Here is a 13,582-nt window from a genome sequence, read left to right on the forward strand (position 1 = left end):
CGTTGCGGGGGCGAGGGCACGTTGCGGGGGCGAGGGCACGTTGCGGGGGCAAGGGCGTGTAGCAGGGGGTGACACTGAGCTACAAGGTTTGATATGCTCACCTTATGTTTTTGGGACATTGGGAAAAGGTAAGCAAAGGCCGACTCCGAGAGATTGGATGACTGGTGACTTCCGGAGGTGCAATGCCTATAGGGTTGATGGGGATGATGATATTTGGGTGCTCATGGTGAGACAGAACATAGAATTCTCAGTCCAAGGAGCAGCCACTGATGTCTTCCATTGTCCTGTAAAACCCAAGTGTGCAATGGAATTGCAAGTGGCTATGTCCACAGCAAAGTGGTGGTAGCAGTGGTGGGGAGCACAGATGCTGCCATTTTTGAGGGACTTGTCTACAACTTACAGCAATGTGGGGTTTTTCAAAAGATAACACCAATAAACGCACAGGCATACAACCAAGATAAAACACACTTGTGAGCTCAATGTTCCTTGTCAGTATACGATATTGATGCAAACCCTCCCAACCATTTCATGCAGGATAATAGCCAGACCCCACTAATACATATGATGCAACAGCAATGCCTCTGCACCTAGAAAGATGCAGCTTTGTTGTCAAAAGACATAGACACCTATAATTCACTCACTAAATGCTCACAGTGCAGTAGATTTTCCATTCACACTTTAATCTTGGGACATCATGCAGCATTAAGGATGTGTGGTTTTAGTTCCTTCAAGGTTGCAAATGTGGCCACACTGCCTCTCGCAAACAGATGATAGTGAGAAATGTATTTATAATCAAGTAGCAACCATGTCACCTTGTCAAACAATCTCCTTCTTTCTCTCCTCCCACTATGTCTCAGAGCAATCCTTGGGACTGCAGCTGAGTTGGAGGGGGTCTGCCATAAAGCACTGATCAGCCGATCCCAGACACGTCTGTATCTCAACAGCCCAGACATGCTGAGCCATAGGGCTGGAGAAAGTGAGGACTGCAGATGCTGGAGATCAGAGCTGAAAATGTGTTGCTGGAAAAGCGCAGCAGGTCAGGCAGCATCCAAGGAACAGGAGAATCGACGTTTCGGGCACAAGCCCTGAAGAAGGATTCCTGAGGAAGGGCTTGTGCCCGAAATGTTGATTCTCCTGTTCCTTGGATGCTGCCTGACCTGCTGCGCTTTTCCAGCAACACATTTTCAACATTGCCATAGGGCTGTCATGACAGGCATGGGTGAGGTGGGAGACCTGGCCATCTCTACAATGGAAACCTGAGGGCTCCGTATGCAGTTCTTCATCCAATGGGTATCTGCTAGCACAGACCTTTGTGAGGAAGGGGCACGAAGAGTAAGGTCAAAGTCCCTTGTCCACTTGAGTAGTCTGACTGAACATTTGATTATGCTGAAGCCCCTGGACCAATATCCAATACACCCCTTGTTTACTGTGCTGGGATCCTCTGAGTGATGGATATCTCCTGGGACATCAGTGGGAACTACTACCCATAAGCCTCTGAAACATGGCTGCTTGCTTGAAGCACATGCAGTATGCTTGTTGTGCATACAGTTGGCACATGGTACAGGTGTGAGAAATGTCAGTGATATGCCAAACAGCAACATATCCACTTCCTAGTCTCCCCACAGTCCCACTTTATTCTTTATGAAGAAATGTCATACATAGTCATGGACCATCACTTCCCCACAGCTGAGATTAGCAAATGGCTGGCTACATGAGGGTGTGGGTTTTGTTAGCAGCAGCCCTACCTGTACGTGGAACTACATGTTCATTTCCCACATGCCACACCCCTTCAACATCCTCTCTGTGTACAGACCTTTATTCAAATATATCATCAAGAGTCAGATTGACTTAAATAAAACTATATTCTTGTACTTACAATGCATAATGATGCAAGTGGATAAAAATAACCAAGTTGTGTGAAAGGATGCTTTAGTGCCCTGTTACAATCGAAAGCAATCATTCACTCCCCCTCCCACTCTGCCGAGGACATGCAGGTCCTGGGCCTCCTCCATTGCCACTCCCTCACCACCCGACGCCTGGAGGAAGAACGCCTCATCTTCCGCCTTGGAACCCTTCAATCCCATGGCATCAACGTGGACTTCACTAGTTTCCTCATTTCCCCTCCTCTCACTTTACCCTAGTTCTAATCTTCAGCTCAGCACCGTCGGCATGACCTGTCCCACCTGTCCATTTTCCTTCCCACCTATCTGCTCCACTCTCCTTTCCAACCTATCACATTCATGCCCACCTCCATCTACCTACTGCACTCTCAGCCACCTTCCCCCCCAGCCCCACTCCCCTCCCATTTATCTCTCCACTCATTCCTGGTGAAGGGCTTTCGCACGAAACCTCGATTGTCCTGCTCCTCGGATGCTGCCTGACCTGCTGTGCTTTTCCAGCACCACTCTAATCTTGACTCTAATCTCCAGCATCTGCATTACCCATTTTCGCCACAAGTTCAATTGCTGGGGGAAGACAATGAAGTGATGACATTTTGTGAATGAAGTTGCATGCCCGACACTGTTGCTGATTTCCACCACCTGTGAAGGCGGCTTTCATGACATAGCCCTGAGATTGTTGTGGACTCCCTGCCACTGCCAACCCTGGAGAAAAGCATTTCTCTCCTGCTATCCTGACGACACCTTTAATCACCTTAAGCAACTCAATGAGTGTGTGTTCTGAAGAAGAGCTACCACACTTGAAACATTAACTCTGTTTTCTCCCCACAGCTGCTGCTGGACCTGCTAAATTTCTCCAGCGACTTCTGTTTTTGGTTCAATGAGATCGCTCCTTCACCGTATAAAAGTAAAATAAATCATCTATGCAACCTGTTCTCATAAATTAACCCTGTTAGCCCTAGGATTATTCTGGCGAATCTGATCCTTTCAAGTCTAATATATCCTTCCTGAGGCATGGCGCCCAGACTCAAGAGCATCATCCCACATACAGTCTAATAACAGCCTTGCTCAACTGCAGCACAACGACTCTCCCTTTTGTATTCCAGCAATCAGAAAATATCTTAGAAGTAAAGGGGCTTTGATTTAATTTATCCCCACAAATGCAACCATGCCCCTCCAAAACACTGACAGTGCTAAGCAAGAGGGCAATTATTTCAACATGAAACAGGAGAACCGGGCAGTGGGCACACACACAGAACGCAAGCATTGTCCTCAGTCTTGAAAACCCAAATATGGCTGTAAGTTATTAGTTCCGATGGCACCTGCTCCTGATCTGCATTGCAGCAATTCCATTCTCTAGAGCACATGGGCTGGGCGTGGGGGGGGGGGGGGGGGGGTGGAGTTATTACAGGCATCTTTCCTGCTTGGAAAAATTCAAGCAGACAAGAATACATTTCCAGGGCGAGTTTCTGAGCTACAGACTCGCCTTGGCAGCTTAGATAAAAATCAATTATCACGTCATAAAAAAAAGGGGCACCTGGCAGTCATTGGCAGTGAATGACCAAGCACAGCAGCTGCTCTTAATGTTGAGCTCACAAAGCAGCCTGGCAGCACATTCTAATTACATGCTGCCTTGCCTCTCAGAGACTGTCAATTACTGGCCCTCTGCGTAGGCCCAACCCATTGTGAATTCACTGGAAAGGTTTTGATGTCAACTGCATAAATGCAGTGTTTTACATTCGCTATGCCGGATCTGATCTCTTACAGCTCACTTCACTGCATTAGCGATGAGGCGGTTTCACATTAGCACGCAATTAGTAGTTGGCCCATTACCATTGCTGCTTCCCTATGGCTCCGACTGCAATCACAAAGGAACCTTTCCTTCCCCAGCCCCCAACCTTCTGAAACCAAAACGTCCTTTGTAGAATAAAATCCACACATAAAAATGAGATGTATGCAAATCCTTGACACCGTGCAAGCAAATCTTCCTCAAGATGTGATTTGTTTTGGATTCCATTAGCAGTCAAACATCTATGCTGGCTCTGTGCCAGTCTGGGTCTACGCACCTTTGCGTTGTCATGCCAACCAAGACATACATGGTTCGCCTGTACTTACATCTCAGATAAAAGACTAGCATAATTAAAAGGACAAATGTAATATCTTTCCCATGACATATTTTCCACTGAAACATATTTCTTCTGAAATGTCTGTCAACTATTTTGCAGCCCTGTGAAGCAGCAGCCTGGAGATTATGCAGCAATGTGTTAAGCTGCCTAAATGGAAAATCATCTCAGTAACCCTGCACTCAATTTAAAAGGATCTTACAACCTCTGCTAAAAATACATCTTGTGCTGTCTTTCCAATACAGCTGGTGCACTCAAGTCAAGTCCATCTGCATCTGAGAGAGTAGAAGCTAAGCTTATAGTCTACTATGGCCACAGTTGCCTGAAAATGCCCAATCTCATCTGATCTCAAAGCTAAGCAAAACCTGACTTGATTAGTACGTGGATGGAAGACCGCCTGAAAATATCAGGTGCAGTCAGCTTTGTGGTGCAGTAGTAGCGTTCCTACCTCCAAACCAGGAGGTCTGGGTTCAAGTCTCACCTGTTCCAGAGGTGCGTAATAATACCTCTGAACAAGTGGATTAGAAGATACCTACAATCTGCTTAAATGAGAGAAAGGTTGCATTAGCTAAACCTCAAATACAATGTAAGCTCATTTCTACCATGCTTATGCTGTACAAAAGCTCTTTTATATTCCAACCCGATAATGACTGCAAAATCACACATAATACTAGTGATGCAGATATTAAGACTGCATAATATGCACTTGTTCATCCAGTTGTTTTGCCCCTAATGGCTTTAGTGAATTGGACAAGTCACAGCATTGAGGCCAACAACACACAGGTCTAACTGGTTTGGAAGCTGCAGCTTTAATACAGCAGTGTGCTATACTAAAGGGTGCAAATAGCACAACTGTAATGTTTTTGTCACTCAGTACTGAGCAGAGAGATTACTGAATAATAGCGCAAATATTCTGCTTTAAGAAAAACCGAATTTGCATTTATATAGCACCTTTAATGCTCTCAGGACATTTCAAAGCATTTTGCAGAAAACAAAGTATTATTTAAAGTATTGCTGCTGTTGTATTGTAGGAAATTTGGCCATCGATTTCCACACAACAAGCTCTCATAGCCATGCAAATCCTTCTTGAAGGATAAATACTGGTCAAAGCAAAATGGAGTACACTCCTGCTCTTTACTCAAGGAAGGCCTTAGGACATTTTGCACTGGCTTGTGCAGATAGACAAAATCTAATGCTTAGGTTAATATCTCATTTGAAAGGCCAACTCCACAAATCCAGAATTATCAGTGTTACACTAGGATTGTTAGCTTGGATCAGGTGTTCAATTCTCTGGAATGGGACTTGAAACCCAAAACATTATGACTCAGAGGCAGGAGTGAGGTAGCACAAACAGGCCAGCTCTGTTTTGAACTCACTCAACAGTAAACACAAGGTAGCTCAAATAATTTACAGCAATACCCGGTTACTGCAAACATTTCACTTGGAAGCTCAGTTATGTTGATATCATCTTTCATTTACACAACCTGCTGAATGAACAAAATGAGTCAGGTTACACTGCCCCTTTGCAGCCATTCAAATAAAACAACCTTCAACTCAGGACTGAACAAGACTTCAATGTCACATACTTTACCACTTGTGTCTTGCACAACTGGTCAGCCTGAACAAGCAGTCTGTAGAACAAGTAGTTCAGGAGGGTGGATGGTGTCAGGAGTAAGGCAATAATCATTCTGGTGGGTGCGGATTAACAATATGTCTAGTACTCACTGAGTTCATTCACGGTAGCTCACCAAGTCTGGCTGGTTATAGATATTTGAATGGGAGGTGCAATGGGTCAGGCACTGGACTTTCATCTGTTGGCCCTTGGATCAAATACAGTCCATAATTGGATGAAAATTACCACTTTCCATTTTTAAGGACAATTTGAATGGATTTTGGACAATTTCAACAGAATCTACAACATGAGCATTTTAGCTATGAAGTTGGCTAGACTGGGTTTGCTTTCACGAGAATGCAGGAGGTTGAGGGGTGGTCTGATTGAAGTTTATAAGATTGCAAATGGCACGGATAGAATGGGAAGTATGAGGCTTTTCCCCCCCAGAGTGAAGGGGTCAATTAAGAGGGGACACAGGTTCAATGAGTGCGGGGAGTGGGGGGTGATGGTGGTGTAAAAGTTTAAAAGAGATAAAGAGTGTTGACTGCCTGGAACACATTGCCAGAGGGGGTGGTGGAAGCAGACACAATAGCAGCATTCAAGAAGCACCTTCACAAATACATGAATAGGAGGGGAACAGAGGGATTCAGATCCTGGAAGCGAAGACAGTTTTAGTACAGAAGGGCAATATGTGTCGGCACAGGCTTGGAGGGCCGAAGGACCTGTTCCTGTGCTTTATTGTTCTTTGTGATACCTTCCTAAATTCAGCAACTAAACTGCTTCTGAAGAGGCTATAGATTGGCTGATGCTTAAAATGGAAAATGCTAAAATGGTGAAGCAGAAAATGTTCTTCTGAGGTTGAATTTCATCAGACTTATTAAAGAAAGCTTTATCAAGCATTCATTGCACCGGATGCAAATTCTCCCCCCAACTGTGTAAAGAAGTGAATGAAACTGTTGAAATAAATAATTGATTTAAGGGAAAGTTAAATAACCACATGAGCGAGAGAAGATTGGAAGAATTAGCTAATAAGAAGCTAATGAGTATGCATAGCCTTATGTATAGAATGAACATTGCACAGATGGACCGCACTAAATTATGGCAAGTTTACCGAGCAACTTATTTAATTATTGCCCGTGAAAGCTTGCTATATACAAATTGGATGCCATCCCTTCATTGTCTGTGAAGCGCTTTGACGTATTCTGAAAGGCACTATATAAATGCAAACTGTTCATTTTTCCATTTACACCTAGATGAATAGATTCTGAAAGATAAAATAACTTCTTACAAAGGATTAGCGTTGTAAGATGGAAGTAGATTTTGCTCTCATGCTGGTTGTTTTCAAAAGCTCCAAAGGTCAACACACCACACTTTTCTCTCCCTGCATAACATCGACCACATGTGGATGCAAAGAGAGCAGTGACAAATGTTATTCAATCGGTGAGTCACTTGCTAGATTGCACTGACCACCATCAGGAACACACATTCACCCATGAAAAGCAGAAGTATGGTTCTTGATCCAGTATAAACCTAGTTTATCATGAACAATGCAGCATTTCATTGACTGTAGCTTAAGCTTAGAACCGTAACATCATTCAACAAGTTTTATAGAAGCTTATAAAATCATGAGGGGCATGGATAGGATAAATAGACAAAGTCTTTCCCCTGCGGGGGAGTCCAGAACTCGAGGGCATAAGTTCAGAGTGAGAGGGAAAGATATAAAAGGGACCAAAGGGGCAACATTTTCAGCAGAAGGTGGTGTGTGGATGAAATGAGATGCCAAAGGAAATGGTGCAGGCTGGTACAATTACAGCATTTAAAAGGCAGTTGGATGGGTTTATGAATAGGAAGGGTTTAGAGGGATATGGGCCAAGTGCTGGCAAATGGGACAAGATTAGGTTGGGATATCTGGTCGGCATGGACGAGTTGGACCCAAGGGTCTGTCAGAACCTTCAAAGTACAGTGGCTTGGCAGTGCGTGGCTTGGTGGTTAGCACTGCTGACTCACAGTGCTAGAGACCAGAGTTCGATTCCCGCCTTGGGTGACTGTCTGTGTGGAGTTTGCACATTCTCCCAGCGTCTGTGTGGGTTTCCTCGGGGTGCACTGGTTTCCTCCCACAATCCATAGATGTGCAGGTTAGGTGAATTGGCCATGCTAAATTGCCCATAGTCAGTTCCCACCCAACAGGGGAATGGGTTTGCGTGGGTTCCTCTTCAGACGGTCGGTGTGGACTTGTTGGGCTGAAGGGCCTGTTTCCATACTGTAGGGAATCTAATCCAATCCAAAGTGTTCACTGTTGGATTATTTTACATATTTCCTTGAGCAGGCTCAACAGGCAGCACGGTGGCTCAGTAGTTAGTACGGTGGCTCAGTAGTTAGTACGGTTGCCTCATAACACCAGGGACCCTTGGGCAACGTTTGTATGGAATTTACACATTTGTCCCGTGTCTGCGTGGGTTTCCTATGGGTGCTCCAATTTCCTCTCTCAGACCAATAATGTGAAGGATAGGTGAATTGGTGTGCAGAGGAACCTCGATTATCCGAATTTCAGATTTACTGGCAAGATCGCAAGGTCCCGATGCTTCGCTAAATTGTGTTACCCAGCATTTGATTATCCAAACTTTCGATTATCCAACAAAATACTCCTCGCCTGCGTCATTCGGATAATCGAGCTTCCTCTGTATTAGCCATGGGAAATGCAGGGTTGCTCTTTGGAGGGGCAGTGTAAACGTGATGGGCCGAATGGCTTACTTCTACACTGTAGGGATTCTATGATTCTTGAAGACATTCTATCATTTGGTCATACACTTTTTCCAGTGAACTCACTTTAGAAGTGGCATAGTCACTAATGTCCAACCAGACTATAGGGCTGCTCGCTCCTTAGAGAGGTTTAACGTGAGGGTCATCACTCCTCGGGTGTGGGGAAAGGTCGAAGTGGTGGTCCTTCAATAGTAACCTCAGGTGGCATGGGAACTGAATCCACACACAGCCATCCAGCCAACTAAGCTAACCAATAGGAAACAGGGTTATTTAGGAAAGTGTATTACAAGGATAGGTCTGTGCCCGAGAATGTTTTAATTTAAACAGCAGTGCTGAACTGAAGCTAAGAACTTACATTCAAGGAAGAAATGGGAACAGAAATAAAATTCAGGTCTCTTACAGAATTTGCAGACCAAAAATATGGCTTTGCCCTGTACCTTGAATTTTGATGATGCCTCATATATGCCACTTCTTAGGACAACCAAGCACTTTACATTTCAAGTAAAATCACTGTTTGAGTAGGCAAACAATATGGTCAATTTGTACACTGAAAGGCCCAATAAGCAGCAACTTAAATGAACAATGAGATAATCACTGCTTTGTGGCATTGATTGAAAGAGTAATGTTGGCCAGCATACAGGAGAAACACATTGCTCTTTGGCAAATGATGCACTGGGACCTCTTAAGTCTGTTTGAGCAGGCAGATGGAACCTTGGCAAAAATCTCATCTGAAAGCATGTTTGCATTTCTTTTTCCACCTTATTGCAGTTCAAGACTCTTTGCTCAAACAGAGATGTTGATTATAAGCCTTGAAAAATCACAGCTCTGGTGCAGTTGACTCCCCCTTTGAAAGTACCAACCAAGGAATAAATCGGCCACCAAGCTGAATCTGTTAAAACCCTGAAGAAAGACTTTGACCCACTCTTGATTCAGGGATTGAAAAAAACACAGGCTTTGTGCTGGAACATGATGGTGACGAAATGGTTTAAAAATAGGTTTGGAGTCCAGGCAAATTGGACAGATTGAAAGACCTGCCTCAATCCAGTTTATGATTTGAAAATAAAAACATTGCTGTTGAGAGGTTTGTAATGGAGTAATTATTGACTCCGTCATATGTTCCACCTTCAAACGCCTGTTCTTAATTCTATCAATCCGACATCTTTTTCAAATTGGAGACTGTAAATTCCATGAGTTACAAATATACTTGGTCTTGCTGCCAAAGCTTGAGCTCCAATCACATTTAATGAATTTAAAGTTAGCATCCAAAATGCTGGATTAATGGCATGTGAATGTTTAGATAGTGAGAAGCTTCCATCATCACCTGCTATTAACCTGGGTAAGAGGTGGAATAGACTGCCTTGGGGTAACTCATTTTCTTCCCTGGCGTTCATTAATGCTTTTCTATTTTGTGGGACAGTTCTCCACTAAGGACAGACACTGGGCATTTTTCCTTTCAAGTCACATTGTGTACATGAGCATCTACTGTGGGCGTGTTCAAACTCCAAGCCATGTACATCACCCAAGCTCTGGAAATCCAGCCCTTGCAATTCCAGCTCAACCAGCCTCTGGCTGCAAACCTTGAGAAAGTATATTCACCATTCTGTGATGTGACCCTGCTATTGGAAATACGATGGACCGCGTTAATATTTACACAAGAAACCTATTTAAAGATCATCAGGTGGGCTCACAGTGTGATGCATTTGTATATACTAGAAGCTACATACATATGACTCTGCATTACATATGCAAAGGAAATTGTACATATATTGTACCTTTTTCAATCTAAAGGGTCATTGAGACAGCTTTGTGTGCTCTATGCCCATTGCAACACCCTGACCAATCAGAAGCTACTTGCCTGATCTGAGAATTAAGATGGACAGATAATTCCCTGCCAATAATGGCCTAACTAATCCACACCCCCTATTCATGCTGTCTTAAATGTTGTCTCTTTGTTCAAGTCCATGCTTTGCATCCCAATTGAGATGTGTACAAGGCAATAAACTTCAACTTCTGGTCTCATTTTAGCAATGGTTAAGCTCTACCTTATTTGCTGTTTGGATTTTCGTTTCTGCCCAACTGCTTCGCTGGGTGGGGAATTCCACAGATTCACAACCTTTTGGGTGAACAAGTTCCTCCTCAACTTAGCCCAAAATCTGCTGTCCCTTATTTTGAGGCTATGCCCACTAGTTCTAACTTCATCTGCCAGTGGAAACAACCTCCATGGTTCTATCTTATCTATTCCCTTCATAATTTCATCTGTTTCTACAAGATTTTCCCCTCATTCTTCTAAAATTCCAGTGAGTATAGTCCCAGTCTACTCAATCACTCTTCAGAAGTCCAATCTCCCAACTCTAGATCAACCTAGTGAACCTCTTCTACATCCCCTCTAGTGTCAGAACATCCTTTCTCAAGTAAGGAGACCAAAACTGGACATAGTATAGTTGCAACATACTTTTTAAACTCCATCCCTCTAGTGATGAAAGACAATATTCCATTTGTCTTCTTAATTACCTGCTGCACCTGCAAACCAACTTTTTGTGATTTGTGCACAGCAGTATGCTGCAATTTTTCATCATTTAAATAATAGTCCATTTTGTTGATATTTGTAACAAAATGGATGACCTCACATTTAGCAAGATTGTATTCCATCTGCCAGAGTCTTAACCTATCTATACCTCTCTGCAGACTTTGTGTCCTCTGCACACAACTCCAAATCATTGATGTTAATTGTAAACAATTGAGGTCCCAACACTAGGGAGGAAATTCCAGGATTTGGACTTAGCAATGGTGAAGGAATAGCGATATAGTCAGGATGGCGAGTGGCTTGGAAGGGAACTTGCATGTGGTGATATTCTCATTTATCTGCTGTCAGTGTCCTTCTAGTTGGTAAGGACTGAGGGTTTGGAAGATGCTATCTAAGAATCTTTCATGAATTTCTGCACTGCATCTTTTTTGATGGTATACACTATTTTTACTGAGAGCTTGTAGTGGAGCGAGTGCATATTTGTGAACATGGTAGCAATTAAACCAGCTGGATAATGACAAGCTTCTTGAGTACTGTCATATAGGCAAGTGGGGAATATTCCAACACCCATGTCCTGTGCCTCGTAAATAATTGACTGGCTTTGGGGAGTCAGGAGTTGAGTTACTTGCTGCAGTCTGACCTGCTCTTGCATCCACTGTATTTATTGACACAGTATTTATATGGTTTGTGGTACATTACACATGAAACCATGGGTTGTGTTTGCATTCTGCATTTAAGTAGCAAAGATACAGAACATGCATTCCTATTGAATCAGATTATTACATTAAAACACATTCACTCATTAATCACTAACATTTATGCAAAATAGATTTCACGCTCATGTTCCCTCCATACCCAGTGGTGGAAGGATCAGTAACCAGTTCATGCTTTAAATTGGAATGATAGGTGTTGCCAATGTTGAGTTTAAAACACTCATATCTGTCTCCCGCATTGACCAAACAGCTCATCAGAAATTAGATCTTAGCCCTAGCTATACAAATAGTAAACTTACTTCAGCGTTTCATCATGGGATAAGTCTCTCATTCCAGGAATTGATTTTCTGAACTTTGCTGCACTGCCTCCAAGACAAATATATCCTTCCTTAGATAGGGAGACCACAATGGAGCATAGAACTATGGGTCTGCTCTCATCAAAGTCCAATTGTACTAAGACTGCCTTACTCCCATACTCTAGTCTTCTTGCAATACAACCCAACATGCGATTTGCCTTCTTAATTGCTTGCTTTACTGACATGCTAACTTTGTGTTCCTTCAACAAGTACACAAAGTCTTTCCAACATCAACATTTACAAATCTCACATCTGTTAAAAAATACTCTAGCCTTAATGTCACAATGAATAACTTTACATTTCCTTACATAATTCTCCATCTACTAATTTGGTGCTCATTCACTTAACCTGTCTATATCATGTTGTAGCCTCTGTGTCAGAGCTTACAATCCGCCTAGCTTCTTCACTAACAAATTTGGATACGTTACTCTTTAAGTTACTAATAATATTATATTGCAAATATATAATTATATTGCAAAAAAATTATATATTATTAATATATAATATTATATAATACTTGCAGCATAGGAGAAAGTGAGGATTGCAGATGCTGAAGATCAGAGTTGAAAAGTGTGGGGCTGGAAAAACACAGCAGGTCAGGCAGCATCCGAGAAGCGGGAGAATCAACGTTTCAGTGTAAGCCCTTCATCAGGAATGGGGAGGGATGGGGCAAGGTAACCGGGAACATTTCAGGAAACATGTCTGGGACACATGCATCAAACAATCTCACCGCTCTGTGGCCGATCATTTTATTCTTACATAAGGAGCAAGCGGGTAACTAGAGAAAGGATTGGTCCACTAAAGGATAACAAAGGAAGGCTGTGTGTCAAATCTGAGAGAATGGGTGTGATTCTGAATGATTACTTTGCATCAGTGTTCATGGAGGAGAGGAACATGATGAATGTTGAGATTAGAGATAGAAGTTTGATTAGTCTGGATCATGTTGACGTAAGTAGGGAAGATGTGTCAGGTAGGCTAGAGGTTATTAAGGTGGACAAATCCCCAGGACCAGATGGGATCTATCCCAGATTGCTGAGGAAGGCGAGAGAGAAAATAGCTTGGGCCCTGACAGATATATTTGTGGCATCCTTAAACACAGGTGAGGTGACGGAGGATTGGAGGGTTGCTCATGTTGTCCCCCTGTACAAGAAGGGTAGTAGAGACATTCCAGGTAACTACAGACCAGTGAGCCTGACGTCGATGGTGGGAAAGTTGCTGTAGAAGATACTGAGGAATAAAATCTATTTATATATGGAAAAGAATGGACTTATCAGTGATAGGCAACATGGTTTTGTGCAGGGGAGATCGTGCCTTACCAACTTAATAGAGTTCTTCGAGGAAATGACCAAATTGATAGATGAAAGAAGGGCTGTTGATGTCATATACATGGACTTTAGTGAGGCATTTGATAAGGTTAACCATGGTAGACTAATGGAGAAAGTGAAGTCACATGGTGTGCAGGGTGTTCTCGCTAGGTGGATAAAGAACTGGTTGAGCAACAGGAGACAGAGAGTAGGAGTTGAAGGGAGTTCCTTGAAATGGAGAAAGGTGACCAGTGGTGTTCCACAGGGATCAGTGTTGGGGCCACTGTTGCTT

General features: G+C 43.1%; 1 protein-coding gene across 1 annotated transcript in view; it reads right to left on the reverse strand.

Moving 5' to 3' along the window:
• The window catches only part of trip4 (thyroid hormone receptor interactor 4), a 140,843-nt gene that overhangs the window by 17,023 nt on the left and 110,238 nt on the right, over positions 1 to 13,582 (reverse strand). The gene's annotated exons all lie outside the window — the stretch shown is intronic.

Source organism: Chiloscyllium plagiosum, chromosome 40 (assembly GCF_004010195.1).
Source record: "Chiloscyllium plagiosum isolate BGI_BamShark_2017 chromosome 40, ASM401019v2, whole genome shotgun sequence".
In the NCBI taxonomy this organism is placed as follows: domain Eukaryota; kingdom Metazoa; phylum Chordata; class Chondrichthyes; order Orectolobiformes; family Hemiscylliidae; genus Chiloscyllium; species Chiloscyllium plagiosum.